The 13,307-nt window shown below is 47.8% G+C and overlaps 1 protein-coding gene and 1 long non-coding RNA gene across 8 annotated transcripts in view; one reads left to right on the forward strand and one right to left on the reverse strand.

The window, feature by feature from the left end:
* Positions 1-9,171, reverse strand: part of LOC102556385 (uncharacterized) — a 37,962-nt gene extending 28,791 nt beyond the window's left edge. Inside the window, exons 1-2 of one of the 2 annotated variants that reach the window (XR_005496453.2) lie at positions 9,017-9,171; positions 8,728-8,830 (exon numbers count right to left, since the gene is read on the reverse strand). This is a non-coding gene — a long non-coding RNA (uncharacterized LOC102556385). Of the gene's footprint in view, positions 1-8,547; positions 8,674-8,727; positions 8,831-9,016 lie in introns of those variants that run through there. The other variant, XR_001842136.3, reaches the window with a different exon arrangement.
* The window catches only part of Zbtb7c (zinc finger and BTB domain containing 7C), a 329,246-nt gene that overhangs the window by 48,037 nt on the left and 267,902 nt on the right, over positions 1-13,307 (forward strand). The gene's annotated exons all lie outside the window — the stretch shown is intronic.

Below are 13,307 nucleotides of genomic sequence, written 5' to 3' on the forward strand. Positions count from 1 at the left end.
TCCTTCCCTTCCTCCCTCCCCTCTCTCTTTCTTTCTTGCTCCCTTCCAGCCCCCAGACAAAGTTTCTCAAGTGTGACCCTGGCTATCCTGGAACTCAGTCTGTAGACCAGGCTAGCCTTGAACTCGGAGATCTTCCAGCCTCTCATGTGCCATCACCACCGAGAGAAAGGAACTTTTTTCTACTCAGCAGACTTCCTGAGGGTTCATCCAGGTTGAAAATCTGCAGTAGTATCATCGGTGTGGACATGCCTCATATAGTTTGACCATTGAGCTATTGAAGGAGGGCAAATTCCAACTTGATCCCCGGGGACTATTCAGAAGCTCGTGGCTGAGTATGTGGGGATTGTCCTGTTAGCTTGGTGCTACTGATTTCTGGTTGGTTCCATTCCATGAAGGCTGGAAAACGTACTCTGTATGATTTCAGTTCTCAATGCACTAAGGTTGGTTCTACGGTTAGATATGGTCTTTGTATGTGTTCTTTGGGTACTGGAGAATAATGGGTCCTCTGCTATGGCTGGGCTAGGCCTTCAGTCAGGGTTAATTTGACTGTGTTGCCGGGTATGTGGCTGAGTTACTTTGTATCTTTGCCAATTGTCTAGTCGTGTGATTAACTGCTGAGAGGAGTGTTGCTATCTGCAAATGTAACTGTGGATTCGTCTGTTCCTTCTTTCATTCTCTCAGCTTTGCTTTCCACATTTTGCAGTTCTATTTTTTTTTGATGCATGCAAATTTAAGATTGCTCTGTTTTCTTGTGGATTGGCCTTTTTATTATTATATAGCATCTCTCAGTATCTATGGCGGTTTTCTTTGCTCTGAAATTTACTTTATCCCATAGTGGTGTAATTACGCCAGCATTCTCTCGAAAGCTTTTTTTTTTTTTTTTTTTTTTTTAATCCTCCTACTTTCAGGAAGCCTCACAGGCTAGCTCTTACTTCAGCCTTTCCGTTCCGTGCTTCCTTTCCTCGTCCTCTGGCTGGATGAGGTCAGGCTTTTGCTTGAGGTCACTCCTGTCTGTGGTAAGAGCTGTGCACAGGGCTCTCTCTTCTTTAGCTCCAGATCTGGGGTATATAAGGCTGAAATAAGATTCCTGACTCATCCATCCTCAATGCTCCTTACTGGTTCCCCCTTTCCATTATATTTAGTCTTCTTCGCTTTGTGTCTATGCTTAAAGTTTTTGACTGCACTCAGAGAGTCCCATTTTTCCGGGAAGCACACTATTCCTTCTCTGTATTACACCAAACAGCTGTTGAAAATGGCATACGTATACTTGGGAGCATTTTAAAATGCACAAAAAGAACAGTCCATCAGGTCTCTTTTCACTTCTGCAGGGACCACGGTTAGCGGTCGTGTGGTTCTTCTATCAGAATCCCTCTCTGGCACTAGTACCACATGTTCTTCCCACACAGCCATGCTAGTTTACGTGTGTGTGTGTGTGTGTGTGTGTGTGTGTGTGTGTGTGTGTGTGCCATCTCTTGTACAGGGGTAATGGCACCAATTTAAACTTCACCCCATACATGAAAATAGTTACACTTATTCTGGCCCCATAAATACATACATTTTTAAACGTACCGACAGTTGTCAGTCTGATGCATGAAAAGACTGGATCTCACAATGCTTTTATTTATTTTCCATTGTGTTCAGAGGTAGGAGTGGAATCCAAGGCCACAGGAATGCTAGTCAAGCAGGGCTACATCTTTCTCTACCCCTCACTGTAGTCTTCATTTTCATTTCTTGTGTGAGAATGGTGTTCATCTCAGATGTTGAAAATATATACACATTTCCTGCTTGGTGACCGACAGTTTCTTCTTTATTTTGTGTTGTGATATATTAGCATTTTTATGGCCTTGCTTACACATGCATATTATTTATGTTCCAAAAGAATTATCCTTTTGCCTGCCATATTATGTAACATAACTTTTTCCTATCTTATTTACTATTTCAGTTTTCTCCAGAATTGGAGATTTTATAACAATAACTTAGATGTCGTCTTTTCTTTAAAATGGCATTTAGGTTTGGGTCAGGGTTTAATAGTTTTTCCCACTGCATGATTAATACAGATGCTATCTCAGATTTTCCCTTCCACCTCTTCTCGTATAATGGTCTTATTATTTGCTTTGGAATCTGACATGTATGCACCATGGGGTTTTTCCTGTTTTGGATGATTCCTGAGTTCTCTGAAACACTTTTAAGTGAAAAGTCCACCTTTTCCCTGTTGGTTTGAAATGGCACCTTGATTGGTAGCGAGCCTTTTCTGAATAGGTGTTACTTGCCTTTCTGGAAAATCTCGAATGGCAGCTGGTGCTCTGGGGAGGCTAGATTGACGAAGTATCCACGAAACGAGGCAAGCTTTTAGAGCGGGTAAAAAAGCATCTGATGGCTAATCTTAATTGTCAACCTGACTGGATTTAGAATAACCATGGAAGTCCATCTCTGGCTGTCTCTACGAGGACGTTTTGAGAAAGGTTTAACTGAGCAGGGAAGACCCACTCTGAATGCGTCCCATGGGTGGGTCCTAATGGCATACAGGAGAACACGAATGGAATCAGGATTCACCTCTCTCTACTCCATCCCTGGGCACAATATGACCAGCCACCTGATGTTCTGCTACTGTACCTTCCCCGCCATGCTGAAACAATACCTCCAAACTGGGAGCCAAAATAAACTCTTCATAAGTCGCTTTTTGCAAATACTCCATCTCAGTGACGAGATAAACACAAAGGGTGTGTCTTCCCCACCTTGAGCTGCTCTGCGATCTGGGCTCATGAAGAAGACTGAGCCCATTGCAGTCTTTCCCTGTGATGGGAGGATGCTGTCTGTCTGCCCCTCTAATGACCTCCCCAGTCCTGCCTGCCTTCTTCTGAAAAATCTTCTTCCCCTTTCTCCTATCCCTAGTCCCTTCTTTACCATACTACTACTCATGCCCAGCTTCTGTTCTTATGGCCTACTTTTTGAATTTTCTATTTTTTTAAAATTAAAATATAGTTACATCATTTCTCCCTTTCCCTTTCCTTCCTGCAACCCTTCCTATGTAGCTTTTCTTTTAAAGTCATGGTCTGTATTTCTTTAATAATAATTATATATATAATCACATTTATTTATTATATTAATAATATATTATTTTATTTATTATATCCTAAATATATATTTAATATACATGTACATATATGAATAAGACGTATATAGTAAATAAATAAATACATCATGCCTAGTCTGTATAATGTTACTTGTATGTATATGGTTTCTGGGCTAACCACTTGGTATTCTTTGTCTTCCTCAGTTGCCTGTAGTTTTTAGTCCAGGGGTGTGGCCCCGTGAGCTTTCCCCCTTCCGTGTTAACATGTCTGTTTGTGTTGTCCCGTTCAGATATGGTCCAGGCACCCACATTGATGAGGCTGTTAGAAATAATGAACCTCTGGAAACCTCTGAAATCGAGGATTGGTAATAGAGGGCTGTGCAGTGTGAGGATGGATAAATATGAGTGTTTATGGATCTCATTGGCACCAGTGTTTCTCAGTGTGGTCTCTGACCCGGACATGAGAATCTTTGGGGAATGCACATTCTCAAGGCTGGCCCCTGACCTTCTGACTTAGGGTAGGCCCTCCCCATAAGAAAGTGCTTCAGCAAGCTGACTCCATAGGTTCTGTGCACATGCCACCTTGAGAACTACTAGTAAATGGAAATAAGTAAATGGAAAATGTCAGAGAGATATACTCTGTGGGCTTCCATTTTTACGTATTCACTTGTATGCGTGTAAAATATCGCTGAAAAGACACAGAAAACACAGGTGACATTGGCCATCGTTGAATGGAGACTAGACCATCTAGGAGACAAGGTTGGGAAAGTGGTGTTTCGTTTTGTTGATCTGCTGTGTTTTCTTGTGCATGTGTGGTGCTGAGGACTGAACCCCAGACCTTGAGCATGCTGGGTAAAGGTTCCTTCCATGCAGTTACGCTCTTAACCCTGACTTTTCACTGTGCATCCTTTTGTGTCTTTCGTGTTTGGACCATTTGGTGTAGTACTTACTGGGGAAATAAAAACACAGACGTCCTCGTCTAACTTTATTAGTTATTTTCTGCTCACTGTGATGTTATACCTGGTAGAAACCCCTTAAGGGAAGAAGCATTTATTTGGACTCTCTGTCTCAGAGGGTTCAGTCCACAGCAGCCTGGACAGATGAGTTTGGGTAGGATGTCGTGGAGGTGAGAGTGTCTTGGGTAGGAAGCTGAGAAAGGGGGTACAGCAAGGGGCAAGGTATAGCCTCAATGTCCTTCTTAGTGAGCTGGTTCCTCAGGGGCCCCATCTCCTACACTGAACCCCTCCCCAATAAGGCCTTCATATAGGAACCTATAAAGAAATCAATCTGTTGATCATGCCAGAGCCTTTCGATTCAATTATCTCTGGGAATGCCCTCACAGACCATACCCTGGCTCACTCTTAATCCAATCAAGGTACAGTCAGACCACACCATCCAATCTCCACCTCTCTCATTAGCTTTCTTGCTTGTCTCCCAAATGGCCCCTTTAAGCCAGTCAAGTGTGTCTCTTCAGTGTCCCCTGGGTGTGGGTGGCATTTCCTTGACATTGACTTGTTTCTATGCTTCCATCCGGCCTCCTCTGTACACTTTCCTGAATAACCAGCGCCCCTTCGCCCTGTCAGGCCAGCCCACTTGCTGCTTCTTTGGGGAAGACTTGGCCCACACCCTCTCTGTCTCAGCTTTCCTTGACCCTCAGCTCTGGGGTAACACCCCTCTCTCTCCTTGTGGGCACAGACTTGCCCTAGCAAGGTTCTGAAGGTTCTACCACTCATCCAGCCTGCGGTTGGTACCTGAGAATCTGAGCAAATAAATGTACGGTGGACACAGGGGTAGGCGCCACACTAGAGGCCATGATCAGTGGACAGGATGAGAAACTGAGTTGTTCCAGGAGGAGAGGAGTGAGGAGGGGAGCGAGCGAGAAGGAGGGGGTACAGGGGTACAGGGGTGCAGGAGGAGCTGGTGGTGGTTGCACTGTAATCAGCACTCCGAGGGACTGCAAGGGGTATGTGCGCTCTCAGCTGGGGGCCGTGGAATTTCATTTCATTGTGAACAGCGTGCTCTGTGGAGATATTATGGGATGGAGCGTGTGACACAGAAAGGTCTCAGGCGGGCTGGCAGGAGGGCAGGTTGTCCTACCAACGAGCTTTTCTTATTAAAACTAAGTCAGGGGTGAAGGTGTTTTTTAATATTAAAAGAATATGCCCCAATGGCCATATGTCCCTCACCTCCGTCCACCCAGGGAAAGCAGCTGACATTCCCTGCACATTTTAACTTTCTAGCCAAATAATGAAATAATCATATTGGCTCCTCTGTCACAGGATTCATTTTATCTCATTCCCAGGCTTCAGAATTCATCTCATATTTTAATCTGTTTTGAGCTCTTTTCAATTGCCTTGGAGATAGAGCCAAAGGTTCCCTGAACTTGTGTTGCCCGGAGTTGTTTGGTTTAGGTTCCTGTGGGGTATTGTCTTTAATAACATGGTCCGTCTTAGAGCAGCAGCAGGAGCGGAGGGGGTCGGAGTCAGGGCTCAGCCTGCGCTCTGTGGCTTCCTGATAGTGAATTAATGTTCAAATTCCAACTCTGGGGATTCTCATCTTCTGCCCTCCGTGTGTGGTACGCTCCCTTCTCCGCCGTATTAATTCTTAAAAGGCCACCTTCCTGCCGACGAAAACTCCAGCTGCTCTAAGAAGCATCCCTCCCGGCTTGGAGATCAAGTACATTTACAATGTCTACAGCAGCACGGACCAGCAGTCCTGCACCCCACCCCCTGCAAGGCATGGTCTCAGTGCTTCTCACGGGTGATCTGCTGGTTCTCGGGCAGCACCAGTGACAGTTATTCTGTCCATTGGGTGAGGCTGAGGTAAGAAGAAAACAAGCCATCTGCCCCAGAACAGCAGGCCACATGAGGTCGGTGCCACCCTTTCATCCAGGTGAACTGTTGGTCAAAACATTTCATTTTATGATTTAGTTTCACTCCTTGATTTCCCGTTCTATGCATTCTGGTCAGAGTTTCCGTGGAGACAGTAGAGCTGGGTGTGGTGGTGTACACCGTTAGTCCCAGCACTCTAGAAGCAGAGGCAGGGAGATCTCTAAGTTCCAGACCAACCTGACCTATATAATGAGTTCTGGGCTTGCCAGGGTTATATGGCGAGATCTTTTCACGATAAAGCAAAGTGAGACAATGAGGTGCAAAACAAAACAACAAAGCAAATGGAGAGAGTGGCCTGAGGGTGAGAGTCACTCCTGCTGCCTCAGTGTCACTGCTGTGTCATTGTGAATAGCTGTGGGTCAGTCACTGGTGTGTTTTTTTCCCCTCATGAATCTCTATGGACAGTATGAGCTGGACTAAAAGGTGGGGGGCCTTCTGCGCCTATCTTAGAGCCCAAGGTAGCAGCAGAACCCCAGCAGCCTTCCCTGACTTGGTCCGTTTGAGTGGCTGTGAGGAAACAACAAATCAGGTGGCTTGTGAACAACAGAATCGTTCTCCTCGTGGATCTGGAGGGTGAAGGTCTAAGGCCAAGGCAGATACAGCGAAGGTCTGCCTTTGGTTCACAGATGGTGCCTTTGGATGTGTCCTCAAATAGTGGAAGGCAAGAATTCCAGTTTCTTCAACCTGCACAAGGGCATGGGCCCATTCCCGAGAGCCTCGTGATCAGGGCCCAATTCTCTCCGAAGAGATGGATGCCCTTGCATTAGGGGCTAGGTTATGAAGCTGGGGTTACAAGTGTTCAGACCGCAGCAGGCTTGAAAGCACATTTGTCGTGAGATTGTGAAGGGGAAATGGGCACCTAAAATCCAGAAAGAGCGTTCAGCGGCTGGGGTGGGGAAAACTCAGGAAGGGTTTCCCAGTGAAAATGGAGATGCTCAGATGGGTAAAAACCTTGGTGACAGGGAGGGACCAGACATATTCCTGCCCTAGATGTTCCTCAGGCTACAGGGTCTGGTCGCTAGTACAGTCAGGATGGCTGACTTTGGAGCAGGTGTCGTGCATCTTTCTTTCAGTCCCTATTAATTCATCTGCAATGGGAGAAGGGATGCAGGCCCATCTTCTGTGGTAGCCCGCGGAGAGAAGCAAGTCCACTCAGCAGGGGTCATCACCTTAGGGCAGGTCAAACTGTGTCTGTGAGAGAGTGGGCAACTTAGCCACTGCTTTCTCCTGCTGCGCTGGCCGATGGACCAGAAGACTCTTAAAACTGTGCACCTCTTTCCTTCCGGCTTATAACAGGAGCCCTTCTGGACTCCAAAAGGTACCAATATGCTGCAGATGAACTCCCTCTCCACCGCACAGGGCACCTGAGGAGAGGAGAGCGAGGAGAGCAGTCCACCAGCATTCCCAAGGCAGCGACTGTGCCCACAGGCATCGAAGTAACAAGTTTGCTTGGCAATGCGCTGGTACGTTTCAGTTGGATACTGGAGTCCGGAGAGTCAAATCAGATTAAAGGAAAGCCTGTGAGTTGTGTGTTCAGCATCAGGCTGTGTGCCTGAGTCACACCAGTGTCCTGTGGGATCCGAGGAGTGGGAGCTTGGAGGAGCCGAAGGCAGGACAGTGGAAGACTTCTGTTCCCGTGAAACATCGCATGGAAGGTTCTGCACTGACCCCGGCGGCGATGTGGGGGCGCAAGGGTCAATACCATAACCCACGGGTTCTGCCTGGTCTGGGAAAACAAATGCCATCGATTCCCAGTCACCTGCGTAGGCTTCCCTACCATGTGTGTGCTAGACCTCATCCATGGCAGCACAAGTAACCAGTCCTCTTCTTGATATCCTCCTGTTTGAAGCCCCACCCCCAACCCCGCCCCATCTCCTGGCTCTGTCCAATCAGACATGTGCTTCACTCTGGGAGAAGCGTATTCCACAGTCCTCTGGCCCTCCACCTCTCATTCTCTTGCCTGTCCCTGATGGCGGATTTAGGGACTCGTGCCCTGTGGAGTCCTGTTTCCCATCTCTGTTTTCCATCTCTCTCTGTGATTTCCCCTCACAGCCACAGATTGCCCTATGTCGTCTACTCGGATTGCTGCCCTATGCGGCATGATTGATTCTACCCAGCCTCTTCTGCATCCCCTCACTCCTACGCCAGGATTGAATGATCATCAAGTCTCAGGGACTTTCTTAGTACTCCACGCCCCCACCTTGCTTCCGGCTCTCAATCTCTCGCCTGGACTGTAAAACCAGTCCCTGGCCTCTTCCTCTCTCCCTCTGTCTTCCAGAGTCAAGTTCAACCAAAGGTCCCTGGAAACCAATGGTACTACTCAGCTGCAGTTCCTAAGCTTCAACAATTATTATTATTATTATTATTATTATTATTATTATTATTATTATTATTATTATTATTATGAGATCCAAATGTTTAGGGGGATACAGGAGGAGTTGGAAGGGAAGAGGGATTGAAATGATGTAAAAATGACCTATAAGTCTCAAAAACACTTAATAATTAAAACAAGAACTGCCATTGGACCCAGACTCGGCTCCGGGTGTGGCGTGGGGCGTGGCAAGAGGGTGGAGAAAACCCTACCTCTCCAATCAGTCTCATTCTCCCCTCTGTGAGGAGGCGGGTGGGCCGTTCCTTGCTTCTCAGGTTGCTCAGTGATAGGAAAGCACCTGCTGACTGTCACGTGTAACGGTGTAACCGCCCTTACCCCTGTCAAACTGCCCCGTGTCCCGTGCGGCCTACGGTACAGGATTATAACCTCACCTGTTATCGTGATGGCCTCTGTTGTTCTCTTTGAAAACTGTCCTTTGATTTTCTGGTCTTCATGGCATCTTGGCTCTAAGTCTTCCCTGGATGCTTTTCTCCCCTGATGTGGAAGTGACAAAGAAGAGGATGTCTGGCTTGTTGTGGATGGGGAAGGGAAGGGACAAGCAAAGGTGAGCCCTCAGATTTCAGTTCTGGGTGTCTGGGGTGTGTGCCTGCGGCTGGACGTCCTTGGAGAGGTCATCAGCCCCCAGGCTGTCAGGCTTTGGCAGGACCTCCCTACCTGTACCTGTCGTTATGGAGTGGAGCACTGGGCTGGTTCTCCCGAGTCCTGAGTGGGAGTTTCTCTTCCAGGAAGGCACATCTCTCCTCCAGAGCTCACAGGACAGTCAGCAGGGTTCTAGATGGTGTCCCTGCACTGGGTTGGTGCCAGGCAGTGTCCCTGTGTGTCTGCAGCTGTGGAGGGAAAGATGGATCTGATGTGTTCCTTACCGAGGAGACAAAGTCCACGCCTTTCAAGGACTCAGTGCATTCGTGTGGCTGAGCCCACTATTACCACTGTCTAATTTCAAGTGTTTTTATGACTTCAGAAACAAGCCCCACATGTAACCGCGTAGAGCCATAGAACCATTCAGTTTCCGAGCTCCTGGACACGTTTACTGTTACAGTAGCACAGCATAGCCTGCCCCGATGGGCCTGGGCACCGGCTGTAAACCCGGAGGATGCATGGTGCATCTCAGACTCCCTTATTCTGTGACATCAGCTTAGGGTAGATCAGAGGAAAGACGGTGCGAACAGGAGGCACGCATGGTGACTTGATAGTTTCTCTACAAGTGTAGTAGACACACACACACATGGTGACCCAAAATGAACTTGTATTGCCTCAGGCCCAAGATACCCAGAGTATGTTACTAGCCAAGCTGGCTGGTTCTGGGAGGCAGGAAGGGCTGGTCAGGATGGGCGAGGCCAGGTCTGAATGCCTCTGTGGTCCTTGTGGAGCCTGATGGTCCCGTCTGTGCCTTTGGGGAAGGCCACCTGTCCCCACACTATCTGAGCACTTGGAGAGGGCCCCCTGCCTTCTGAGCCCCCACAGTCTGAGTGAGCACAGTCTTTTCTCCTTGGTGTTCTTCTTGGCCTCGTTTTTACTGTCACCTTCTTTAATTCCATGTAAAGGCTTCTGAGAGACAGGAGGAAAACTGAGAACACTTATTCCATTTCCAGCCCCCTTCCTCCCAGGGGCCTCTGAGCAAAACCAAAAGGGTGACTCTTGCATTTGTAACACCTTCTGCTCCACCCCAACTCTCCTCCCACGGTGTGGGGGAGGTCTTCCCTGTGGGGGCTGCTTCCATCAGAACATGTTCTCTCTGCCCTTTGGAACCACCTGGCAGTGGGTTTCTGGTTACTGATAGATTTCCTCTCAGCACATGTGCTGAAGAGGATAAACCTGCCTGGGTATTTGTTCACCCTAACGCCATGTTCTCACATGTCCTGCATGGCGCGTGAAGAGGTGGAGTAAGGTTCTTGACCAAGACTTGTCCCTGTCTCCCATCTCTTCCAGGGCTGGCTGTTTGAACTTAGATGTCTATGGTGGGGTCCCGTGTGTTAAGAACTGTCAAAAGACGTAGGCCGTAGGTGTGGCGGGAGTCAAGTCACCCAGCAGCCTCAGTTTCCCCATCCGTGGGATAAAGTGGGAGGGCATCGGTTGGTTCTCCTCCGATTGTTCAGTGTTAGGATTAGCCATGGAGGCCCGTTCAGCGTTTGGATTCCCAGTTCGTTCCTGATGGTCTGGAGGCTGACCCATTCATCCACCCATATCTGCCTCAGGGGATAGGATAGGGGGTGTTATGTGGGCAGGCTGTGATAAAGCATGGGGGGTGCCTAGTGGGGGCCCTCCCTGGTGCTAAATTCCTGAACATACTCTGTTTTGTGTTGGAAATCGTTTGCCATGGCTGGCGGCAGCCAGGAGAATCACTGGGCTGGGAGACAGGGACATTGTTAAGCTGTAATTGGTTGCTGAATAATTTAACCACCCAGTTAGCAGGACCAGGGAGAGGCTGCTCTTGGAGGAGGCTACAGCTGCCTGGCTACTCTGTTTGCCTGCAGCCCTGACGTGAGCTTTCTGTGCTGCTCCTGATGACCCCCTAAAACCAAGGTGCAATAGGGGGTGTCCCAGGTGGGCAGCCAAAATTGGTTGAATGAAAACTGGTCATTCAGAAGCAATAACAAGGACACCCTGAGGTATCCGGAGCTGGGTGCTTTTCAAACTTCATGTGTATCTAAGTTGCCTGGTGACCTGCTAAAACACCTGTTGGGCCCCACCACCAGGGTGCCCCATTCAAGAGGGATGAGATGCTGTGGCACAGAGAGACAAGTTCTCCAGTACTGCTTGCTGTTGCTGGTCCCCTTTAAGGGCCTTGCTACCCTCTCGTCCCCCTCAGCTTAGTCATTCCCAGGGTACTTATAGTCTAGCAAAAGACATATCCTCACCTACCCCAATCAACCTCAATTAAGAAAACATGTGGTTCACGTGTCTGGGATGTGAGGGAGGCAGGGAGGCTAAACACCACAAAAGTCAGGCATATGGAGTGAGCGTCTGATGGAGGCTTCCAGAAGCACCTTCCTTGGAAAGTGGGCAGCATGCAAACATGCAAGGCTGTGCAATTCATTTAGACTAGCACTGCATAGCACCTCCTAGAATTGCATGGTGTAGCATTGCTGTTGATGGAGGAGGGAGGGAGATCCCTGGCCTGCATCAGGATAAGAACCCAGGTCGGTTAGCCCAAAGCGGGCCTTAGTTCATGACCCATCTGACCAAGCCAGCTCAGTCAACAGGGTCCAAGGGAGGGAGTGAAGATTAAAAGGACAAAGGCAATTAGACAAACATGACTCCAGCCAGTGCTGAGTGGCTGAAGCAGCTTTATGTCTCTCCAGCCTGCTTTTATACCCTTCTGGGTACATCCAATACACACGGTCAGTTCTTAGATCAAGACAGAGTGATCAAGTGAAGTAGGAAACAAGGAGATCACACAAGAAAGTAATCAAGCAAAGTAGTAAGGAAAAGGATCACACAGGGTAATAATTAAGGAGGAAGCAACGAGATTGCATAAGGTAGCAATTCGGCAACGCAGTAAACGAAGCCCCATGGTCACTGCTTCTAATACTCTTATCTCAGCCTACATCCTTGTCCCATCCCAGTGACAAATGTCATATCCCTAGAAGTGGCACCAAAAGCTCTCAACACTGATCAGTGTGGTGTGGCTTCAAGGCTAGATGTCAGAGCTTTTTCTACCCCACTCACCTTAGCCTTCCTCTTAGACTTGTTCCATGTCATCCCCAGAGTTCTTAGAGCCTTATATTATAAATCAGAGACACCCAGGAAGAGAAGTAACAGCTTTACTATACTATTCTGAGTCACCTTGGAAGGCGAAGCCTCTCACCTATAGGGGCCAGCAGATCATGGACATAAGATGGCTGAACGTTGATGACTTAGAGGCAAAGTGGTGAAGGCCAGGAACAGCAGAGATGGATGCCACACTTGGGGCAGAGCTGGTCTATATAGAAGAACCCTTCTCTGAATCCTGAGTTAACATTCAGGTGATATAAGGCCAAAGGCCCATATACCAAGAGGCATTGAGAGACATCAGCAGGTATAGGGCCTGGATGCTTGGGGCTGCCAAAGAGCACCAAAAGTCTGGGAGGTTTGAGAGCACAGCCTGTATTGTTGGCTCACCTTTATGTAGACCTTGAGAGGCATTCTGCTGTTCTTCAGACTGGCTGCTGTAGCTCCTCTAACTGGAGGTAGGGGGTAGAATTGCTACTAGACTTGCCAGTAAGAGCTAGAATCTCCATGTCTCTCAGATCCAGTTTTAAGTCCATTAGATAGATCTGAAAACCATGAGGGAAGAAAAACTCAATTCTACTTGCATTTGGGGATGAGGGTCTGAAAAGAAGGTGTCAGGCGGGTTCTTTCATCGTGATGAATCGACTTTGTATTCTCATGACAGTTTGAATGAGAACATGGCCCCATAGGCTCATATGCTTGAATACTTGGTCCCTAGTTAGTGGAACTACTTGAGAAGGATTAGGGGGTGTGGCATTGTTGGAGGAAATGTGTCATTGGGAGTAATCTTTAAGATTTCAAAAGTGCACACCAGGCTCACTTGCTCTCTCTGTGCTTGCCACCTGTGGATCAGGATGTAAAGCTCTCAACTACTGCTCTAACTCCACACCTGCCTGCTTCCTGTCATGATGATCACTGATTAACTCTCTAAAACTGTAAGCAAGCCCCCAGTTAAATGCTTCCTTTTGTAAGAGTTGCGTTGGTCATGGTGTCTCTTCACAACAATAGCCCAGAAACTAAGATACTCCTCAAAGTACAAGTTTTCTCATAGCTAGGATGGGGTTTGTGGGCATGGGTGTGAGAACCCTGTTTAGAAATAGTGCACAAGTAGCTTCAGCAGGAAGCTTAGGCTGGGATTGGAATGTCAGCTTGAAACTTATGTTGTCTTCATGGGAAAGTCAGAGAATTGTCTACAGGCATGACTGTCATGGCTACACTCCTAGTTCCTCCTGGACAATAA

Source organism: Rattus norvegicus, chromosome 18 (assembly GCF_036323735.1).
Source record: "Rattus norvegicus strain BN/NHsdMcwi chromosome 18, GRCr8, whole genome shotgun sequence".
Classification (NCBI taxonomy): domain Eukaryota; kingdom Metazoa; phylum Chordata; class Mammalia; order Rodentia; family Muridae; genus Rattus; species Rattus norvegicus.